Here is a 10,176-nt window from a genome sequence, read left to right as displayed (position 1 = left end):
GCCACCTAATGCACTAAAGAGAAGCAATAACTTCTAAATTAATCCAATATTTAATAGCATCAATTTGAAATTATTAGTGATTGTGATAATAAATGATTGCTTATGTATAATTCATGTGGACCTTGCACCCCAAAATAGTGCAATGTTTGGTTGCATCACTTGCAACTCTCGCTATGCATTTACTGTAATAAAATATTGGGCACAACTTTGCCAGGTCAGCAATAAAATACTCCATTTGTGGATTGACATGTGTTCAGTGGGGGCCCATATTTCAGATTTTCTAGAAATCAATTTCACTCACCTTCTTTCTTCCATGAATCCTCCACTTGTCTCTCTCCTCCATTACTCCCTTCTCCGACTCCCTTCTCTAAGCTCTAGAAAGGCCTAAGGAGAAGTCAAGTCGTCCAAAATTGAAGTGCACACAAGACAGAGGAAGACGACAAGGAAAACATTCGACAATGCTTTGAGGAGCTGAGTCTGGAGGGAAGTGAATAGAGAGAGAATCTCCTTCATCGAAGACGGAGGTGGATCGTGAAGGACGACATGACACTAAGCGGACTGAGACTGCGATTGAGAGGAGAGGAAGGAAGGGAGAGAGAGAGCCGTGAATGGAGGAAAGACGGAGAGCGTGATTTGGGGAGACTTCGAAGAGCTTGGAGGCAAGGGAGGACTCTTGGAGGAGGAGCGATTGGGCTCGCGGGAGGGGTGGGAGAAGAGATAGGTCAAGGGATGGCGAGGGTGGCGGCATGGATGAGGAGAGTTTTTGTATGAAAACCTCAATAGTATCGCCCATCTTGACGTTATGCGATTTGAACGACTTGTTTTCATCCATCCCGCTCTGCTTTTGTATGAGAAAATGCCCCTTCGAAGGAAGGTCGAACTTTAGGCTTGGCTGCAGCTTTTCAAGCTCTTTCCTGGGAACCTTTGCTTGATCCCGCGATTTCACTCCCGTCGCAACTTTCAGGTTGGCTTTCCACGGCAACATCATCATCGCGAACTTCTTCAACATAGGCTTGCTGCATGTTGAAATAACAGTAAAATTGATTTTTTGTTGACAACGCCTCGAATCAATCAATGATAAAGGATAAAAGGAAGCTATGATTTAAGGTCGGCTACACGTTCTTTACGGACTTCAAGAATAAAAGTTACTGAACACTTCTGTTACTTTATTTATTGTGTGTTTTGATTTGTGCTTATGATGACTGGGCCTGTTTTGTTTTCTTCATTAAATCCCCATCATTGACATTGACATTCGTGGGTTGTTATGTCTTTTCTCTTTAAATATAATTCTTGTCATTTGTAAAGTTCAATTCCTATTTAAAGGATGAAGTCGTGAGTTGTAAATTGAGCCTCAAGCACAAAGACACGGAGAAGAGAAAGCATTCTTAATAAAAAGTTCTCCCTCCAATTTCTAGTTTTCTTATTCCAATTTTCAAAATTTATTATCATCCTTTTCGTTCCGATGCTTCGCACGTTGACGCTGGAATTTTCTTAAAGCTCATAATCGCATATCCAATGATCATCTTCAAACTCAGTTCCATTTGCAAACAGCATGACCCGCTCAAGAGGGAAACCTTTCTAGGAATCGAACTACATGGGAAGCCACATCTCGGGCTGTGGCGTTCCTATGCTAAGTTCAACTTTAGTGGATAGCGGAGGCTCCAGCACAACAATGACCTGCACGTGGGAGTGACTGAGGATGTTGCAGCCTCGACATCGAGCTCGTCTTCAAAAACCTCATTGTCCAAAACCTAAGTTTGGCTATAGACGGTTTTCCGCGGTATTTTCCGATCTTCCCTCTGATCTCCAGGACTGTATCATCACAACCAATTTCGGTGCATAAAGGACTTCCTAACTGGGGCTCAAAGAAAACATGAAAATGTGATTTGAAGAAGAGCTCAAACCAGATGCTTATGGTCACAAGATTGTGTGAATGTATTAGAAGTGGAATGAATACATACATGGAAAGGAAATCCAATTACTAGGGGTCATGATTCTAAGTGTATTGAGACATTTGCACAAGGGATGGATCGCTAATTAGACCTGTCAAAATGGGTCTTAAACCCATGTACGACCCATTTAAAATATTAACGGGTCACTTAAATCTTAAAGAGCCTACTTAATTGGGTTTAAAAATTGAAAGCCTAAAATAAATAGATCTAAATGGATTAGACTTAGGATCTATTTTCAACCCAAGACCCACACACTCTCTCTCTCTCCCTTTGTAGCCTTATAAAAATAATATTTTATAAAATCAAAATTATAATTATCTTTTATATTTCGTCTTTTTTCCTTTCTTCTTCCATCTTCCTCAATTCGTAGGCGACACGGTGATGGCTAGCAACCAACTAGGCGAGGCTCGAGCTCACGGACGTTGGGCGAGTTCGAGCCCACCAGTGGCCAATCGGTAATCGTCGTCATGGCCGGCGACCGGCCAAAGGAAAAGCAAAAGGCAAAAATGAAAATACAAAAGATAAAAAGAAACAATTTAAAATTATATTTTAAAAAATAATAATAATTATAAATTCTACTTAAAAAGAAAAAGAAAAAATATTAAAAAGAGTCACGAAGGAAAATTAATTATATTTTTATACCAAACAACGGAAAATATTTTCTAATTTATTTTTAGATTTCAAGCAAAAATGAAAAAAAAAATATTGTAATTTTCCTAAAACAATATCTTGGAAAATATTTTCCCAGAAACAAATGAAGGCTTATTTAAAAAAATTATAAAATTGTCCACTAGATTTCTTTTGGATGAAAGTGTTTTATTTTTTAATAAAACACAAGAAATAAGCTTTCTTAGATTTAGTTAGTTGGGTTGGGAATGGGATGCAGTGGGTATGAAGTGAGCCGTCCTAAACCCGACTTGTCCCAGCCGTTTAACAGGTCTATCACTAATTGATATGGAAAAATTATAAGTAATGGCATAAAGTGAGAGCATTTTTTCAAAAAGAATTGAAAATTTATCCTATATTTAAAATAAATTCTGAAGTGGCGGAGTCATTTTTAAATAAGGATTTGAATTCGCTAGCTAACGAATACTTAATTTTTCCAGCGGCTAAAACAGGGCAATTTTATCCCAAACAAAATTCGGACAACGATTAAAACGAAAGAAGACAAAATGGAAAAGCAAAAAAAAGAATAAAGAATAAAAAACTCAAACCAAGAGGGAGAGAGAGATGGCAGATGGTGGGGGCGTGCGTCATGGCCGGTTGGATTTTCCCGGCGAGACCAGTTGACCCTTGGCGAGGGTTGACTGATGTTCAGCTTCATGACAGAGCTTGTCCACGAATCTGGGCTGGGGGAGCTCGATGTCGGGCCTCTCCGGACTCTTCCCGCCGGACGCCATGGCGGAGGTCGAGATCGGTGAAGAACAGGATGAGGCGCATTAGAAGGCTTAACGCTTCTTGAATACACGTCGCATCTTCGTTTTCTCAATTTTTTTTTTGCAAGGAATTGTGGTCTGGATTTTTCTGGGTTAAATTTTTATGGAAACACTTTTCACAGGACATTTTAATTCCTTAAATGGGTTGAAGCTTGACCATGGATTGATTTTGATATTTTGATCCACCCAAGTCGGAATCTTGTTAATGGATTCAAACACGTTGCTGAACCCGATAACCCGATTGCCGATGCACCGCCGGCTTCTAGTAGCTCAGGGGTGCAATCTCCCGAAGGTAGGGAAACTCTGATTCTATTCTTAGTTACGTAAGTGAGATGTATGTTGTAGGATTGCTTGGCTGCTCTCCAGGCCGAAGGAAAAAATCAGCATCATGCCCTTTGCTAGACGGATACCCATGTTTGGACAGCTAGAAAAATCAAGAGTCGCTTGTTTGTGAAAATTTGGCCGGCTAGTAAGATCGAGCCCTTATTTGAAATTGATTTGATCATTTCAGACATTTATATGAAACAAAGTACACTTTAGACATTTTAGCCTTTTTCAGTTTTTTAATCTCATCTAAATACATTTAAAGGAAAAAAAATAACAAAAATACAACATGAGAGTGAAAATAATTTTAAAATGCTATGTTAGTATTTTTTGTTAACCAAATTAATAGTATTGATGAAAGGACTTAATTACACATTTTGAAAATTTTAGAATTTAATTGTAATTTTATGATAAGTTTTAGGATTTTTTGTATGTTTATTATGATTAAAATACTAATAAAAGTGGGACTCTCTTTTTCCTTCGTTTCTTCTAGTGTTCTCTATTGACTCATCCGGAGGAGTTTCTCGCCCTTCGATGGTGATGGAGAAGAGAAGTCTCAATCAACTTGGACAGCTCGTGCAAGGCTCCAAAAGAAGGCAGGTTGTGAATTTTCTATACGTGAAGAAAAATTGAGGCTCCTCTGCGCATTAGTCAAAAAGCAACCTCTCGTTTGTCTTAGATGAAAACGCGTGCAGCCGAATCCTCTAGATCAACGAGATGACCTTTGTAAATTTTGATAGGGTATTGTCAATGGTTCAATCGATCTGGTTCCTTACTTAAAATTAGAAACTAGATAGGTCATTTTAACTTTCAAAACTTGAGAACTAAGAACCAGATCGATTACCACATAAACCACTCCTAATCAGCCGATTCTAATCCAGTTTGATTTTCAAGTTGGACCAGGACCGTTACACATCCCTATTTTATAGTACTTGTTTTTCGATGTTATAATAAGCTATGAACACATTACCTCACTCTTGTTAATCTTCCTCTTCTTGCACATTCGAAGGCACACGTTTCTCGTGAAGGCTATGAGCCCGTTCAACTTGAAAAGCAACTTGAATAAATCAAACCGTTTAGTTTAAGAGCAGTTCCAAGGTGAAACCGCCCAATTTCTTGAACGCCCGCGGCTCCACTCAAGTTCATAACCACATGTGACTTCCTAGACAGTGAAACCAACCACTGTACTTAATTTTGAGAGAAAATATCACATGTATGAGAAATTTCTCATACCACATACTGAACAAGTGCCAAGTAGACTGTACTAAACCCCATTGATATATTGAACTCTATACAAGGGCGAAGATACTTCGACTTCCTTTCTTTTGACAAGCCCATCCCTAAAGCTCTTGCCATCAACTTCATTTCTTTCTTTTCCTTCTCTCCTTTCCCTTGAACCTCCTAAATGAATAATTTAGAAAAAAAAAACATTTTTAAAAAATGATTGCTTGTATTTATTGTAAAATAAATGAACGAAAAATATTTTGATCATCCACAAATTATTTTGACATAAATGGTTATCTATAATAAAATTATTTTCCATTGAGTAATTATTTCAATCGATACAAGTGATCATTTTTTTAGGAAAATATTTGCAATTCATCTATAATCCGCGAAACAAATGGAGTCTTAAGATGATTTGGTGAGGGGTGGAGGAGAGACAGGCGAATGGCGTTGTTTGTGCTAAGCAATTTATCAAGAGTGGTTGAGTGAAGGGGCAGGGCTGCGCCGGCGTTGGACTACCACATGACGTTGGATAATGACAAATTGATCACCATTGAAAAGGTATATCTACGATCGACTGGTTATTTTTATTTGGAGCTTTGATTTAATAAGGATTTTCTTCTCATGCAAAATTTTAAAAAAAAAAATCTGCAAAATCATCTTGATCAGTTCTGAAAAGCACAACAGTGCTTTTATCTTTTTAAAGATTTTTCTCAATTTTGATTTAGTAAGGATTGAAATTTTTTTTCAAATGATGCCAGTTGGTTGTGAAAAAGTAGAACTGAAATGATAACACTAAGTTTATTAAAAACCTAGAGCAAAAAAAAAAAAAAAAAAAGTTTATTAAAAACATTTATCCTCTGTGATGATTCACTTTATTGGAAAGTATCTCAAGAAATCTCAATTATTGATGCGCTAAGGGATAGATTTCAAAAGCAACCTCTTTAACGTGAATCTATAATTGGGCTTAGGAATCTGTGGTAGGGATCACCGAGGCACTTTTATCATCTTGATCAGTCGTTTTTCTTCTCTCCTTTCCCTCGGACCTCCCCAAGGCCACCGATTATCTAGCAGTTCATGTCCATGAAGATGTTTTCAGTATTCTATCATAATCAAACTCTCTCTCAGAAATTCTACCATTTGTTTTTCCAATTAGAAGCTGAATAACCAGCGAAGTTATCAGTACCAAACATGAAGAATTTAATGGAAATGAACCAAAAGATGGCAATAGCAACCATGACAATAAAAAACTGTAATGTCACGACCTAGATTTGGCTCGGCCGAGCCTTGCTTAGCACCGGCGAGGCTTGACCGACGAGGGCCGGCCTTGCTAAGGGCCGGCGACACTCCGATAAGGTCATCGGCTCTTGTCTGGTCGGTCACGGGTCATCCCAAGGCCGGCGACCGGCGACTTGAAGAAGAAGAAGAAGAGAAAGAAAGGAAAAAATATAAAACTATTTAAAAATTAAACGAAAATGATTTGGAGTAAAATTTTGAGCACGGTACCAAACGCAATTCTATTTCGAAAATTAAAATTTTGGACAGTTACTAAACGGTTTAAAATGCTTAGAAATTGTTCTCGGGAACAGAATAAAAATAATCATTTCTCATCAGAAATTATTCTCGGGAATAGAAGTGTTAGCAAGTGCGCCCTAACTCCCTACGATAGGTCTAGCGATAGACGAAGAAAAATGAGGAGAGAGAGAGAGAAAAGGAAAATAACTCTCCGCAGCAGTTCTAGCGACGAACGGAGAAAAATGGGGAGAGAGAAAGAGAAATAACTCTCCGCAGCAGGTCTTGGGCCGCAATTAATATGTGAAGGCCTATTATGGAGGGAAAATTTTTAAATAGGGAGGAAATTTTTATTTTCTGTGCACAAAGATAGGTGGGGATCATTTACAGACGTGAAGCCACGTGAAGCATTCTAATTGGTGGGAGTGCACGGTATCTTGTGGCCGGCTCTCCTAATATTTTCTCATCCTCAAGAAATCTCAATTATTGATGTGCTGAGGGATAGATTTCAAAAGTTACCTCATTCATGTGAATCTATGGTTGGGATTACGATGGTAGGGACCACCGAGGCACTTCAGCATCTTGATTAGTTGTTTTCCTTCTCTGCTTTCCCTCGGCCCTCCCAAAGGCCACCGATTCTCTAGCAGTTCATGTCCATGAAGATGTTTTCAGTACTCCAGCATAATCAAACTCTCTCTCGGAAATTCTACCATTTGTTTTTTTAATCAGAAGCTGAACAACCAGCGAAGTAATCAGTACCAATCATGAGGAATTTGATGGAAATTAACCAAAAGATGGCAAATGAGTTGGCAACAATCAGAAACTGCAATGTCACGTTGGGCAACATGAAGTCCGTGAAAACTCTCGTGGGGAGGCTCTTGCACATCGAGCTCCTAGTAATCTTCAACGCTTTCTTGTTCCTCTCACTCGTCACCGTCAGCTCGTGGCAACGTCACTCCAACAAGATGTTCCGGCTCTTCATTTTCACGACCTACAATCTCTCAACCTTCTTACTCACCTACGCTATGACGTATGCAAGACCTAACATATGTTTTGCAGTTTAAATAGTAAGTAGATACTAATTCAATTCAAGTCAAGCACATTTGAAAGCCATCAAAAGAACGCTGAGGTATATGAAGGGAACTGCTGATTATACATTGAGTTATTAAGGAAATGATCTGCGACTTGAAAGTTATTCAGATGCTGATTGGAGAGGAGATTTAGATGAAAGGAAATCTCAATTTAGATTTGTTTTCTTCCTATATAATGACGCAATATCTTGGAGTAGTAATAAACAAACATGTATAGCACTGTTCACGAGGAAAGCTGAATTCGTGGCATTATTAATAACAATACAATAAGATGTTTGGCATAAGAGATTTTTTAATCATTTAGATGTTGTTAAAAATGTTGCGAACTCATTATTGGTTAACTGTGATAGCGAATCAGTAATAGTTTATACCAAAGATCCAAAATATCATGGCAAGACCAAATATATAGATATCAAGTATAATTTTGTGAAAAATATAATTGTACGAAAAGATGTGAATTTACAATATATATCTATGCATAGAATGGTAACAGATAGGAAGACAATACCTAGAGATGTGTTCTGTGACCATGTAAAATCTCTAGGATTATGTAGAGGCTGATGTACTGAATATTGTAATTTCCTTTAAGTGTTCAGAGTTAATGAATTTGTGTTTTATTATTAATACCTATGAGTATTTGTTTTACGTTTATGCATCTTAATACTTAGTGCGTCATATAAAATTGAGAAAGTATATCAGACAAATAAGATATTAGTCTACTTACACGAGTAATCACCTGTATTTACTATGTGATAAATAGATATGAGAAAATTTTTAAACTTATTATCTAGGTGATAATCGAGAGCTCAAGCTTGAAATATAGATATCGCATTAACTAAGTGTTAATATGAGAGCATAATATTTATTATGTCTAAAAGTAAAATAACTAATATATTTTACTTTATCTGTCTTTGATGCTAGATGTAAGTTATAATGGATTTTTTGAGGGAGTAGATACGTGAACTCAAGTTAGACATTAGATATATTTGAACTACCATCTATATGGTATTAAAAGTGTAGACATATGCTCATGAGAAATAATTTAATACGTAATACATATTTCATACTATATATGCATGAGACGATCAATAAGAATGGCAAAAGTTTTGATCTTAACTTTTATACCGTATGAGACTTTTGAGGAAAAAAATTCCTCAATTAAGTATCCTTATGACTCTTATTTATTCTCAAGATTTTTATTCAATGTTTACTATATTAGAATGTTGTCAATGATCATGAATTGATTTGATCTAATGTGACATTTCTTGAAAAACAAGTTGAATTAAAATTGAGAGTTTTAAAGAAAGAGGAAGATCGAGTTTGGAGAATCAAATTTTAACTTTATATTCACTAGTCGATCAATTATGATTGTTTTTTAGATAATCATAATTGTGAATACCATATATCATTATTAAAAATATATAAAAAGAGATATAAATGTAATCGATTAATCTAAAGTACTGCATACTATATCTACTAAAAAATGCGATGCCCATTATAAGTTATTATATATTCCTAATAGATATATGGCAATGTGTTTTCGAAGTATACTGATTGCACGGATTATTTATTGGTATGAACGTTGTAGAGAGGTGAAGAATGAGTTCTGTTCGGCCCACCATGTACGAGTGTGAGACAAATGGGTTTTTTATTTGATAGGCTAAGTCAAGCCCGTCCGCTCAAGTTAGGCCAAACTTGGCCCATGAGAAGAAGGGGTAGTTATTTTCTAAGTGAAGATAACTGCCATATATAAGTAAAAAGGAAGAACGTTAACAGAAGTCTTTTTTAAGAAATAATACGTTCATTTCCTTACCTTGAGAAACAGTGTACTCCCTTCTAAAAAACGAAACTTCAAGACTTCAATCGATTACTTTGAAATTGCAACAGATATTTACATGGCAAACATTTTGTCTCCGTGATATATCTTTTTGTTGGTATTACATGTTTCCCAGGCACATTTCTCCGTTCATTTCGATATTTGATCGTTTGAATATCAGTTCGATCTTTTAGGAATTCGTTTCCGACAAAGGGCCTAAAGAACTGGGCGAAGACGGCGAGACGTTACCCGAGTAACACCGAGGGAAGCTTGCTCGAACCTTCTTTGCCTCAAGAGAGTTGGCGAAGAAGCAGGCGGCCGGTAGGCCTCGTTTCTTGAGGAGCAGCGGGTCGACTCGGTCAAGCGGGAAAAAAAACAACTTGTGAAAGGTGGATATAGGGAAACGTGAACGAATGGGGCTTGGGGGATTGTGGTGAAATCTCCACGTGGCTTCGTACAAAAACAGGCCTACAGTGGCAGCTGTGGCCAATCGTTAAACGCAAGAGAGGGAGCATGAGTGGAGGGGGGTTCTTCTTCGAAGGGAAAGCAAGAGAACGAGCGAGCGAGAGAGAGAGAGAGAGAGAGAGAAGACTGTGTTCACGAGATCTTAGGTGGTGGTAGCAGAGGAGGTGACGTCGTGGCGGTGAAGGACCGAGGGGGCTTCTTGAGGGAGAAATCCAGCGAGAGAGAGAGAGAGAGAGAGAGAGAGAGAGAGAGAGAGAGAGAGAGCCGAGAGATATAGAGGTCGAGAGAGTGAGGGCTGAGTTTGAACGGAAAGTAAGAGGAACTTCGGCCGACACCTCGATAGCGCTCGAGCTCCG

This window comes from Eucalyptus grandis, chromosome 4, assembly GCF_016545825.1.
Source record: "Eucalyptus grandis isolate ANBG69807.140 chromosome 4, ASM1654582v1, whole genome shotgun sequence".
In the NCBI taxonomy this organism is placed as follows: Eukaryota; Viridiplantae; Streptophyta; class Magnoliopsida; order Myrtales; family Myrtaceae; genus Eucalyptus; species Eucalyptus grandis.
Note: the sequence above shows the minus strand (reverse complement) of the source record.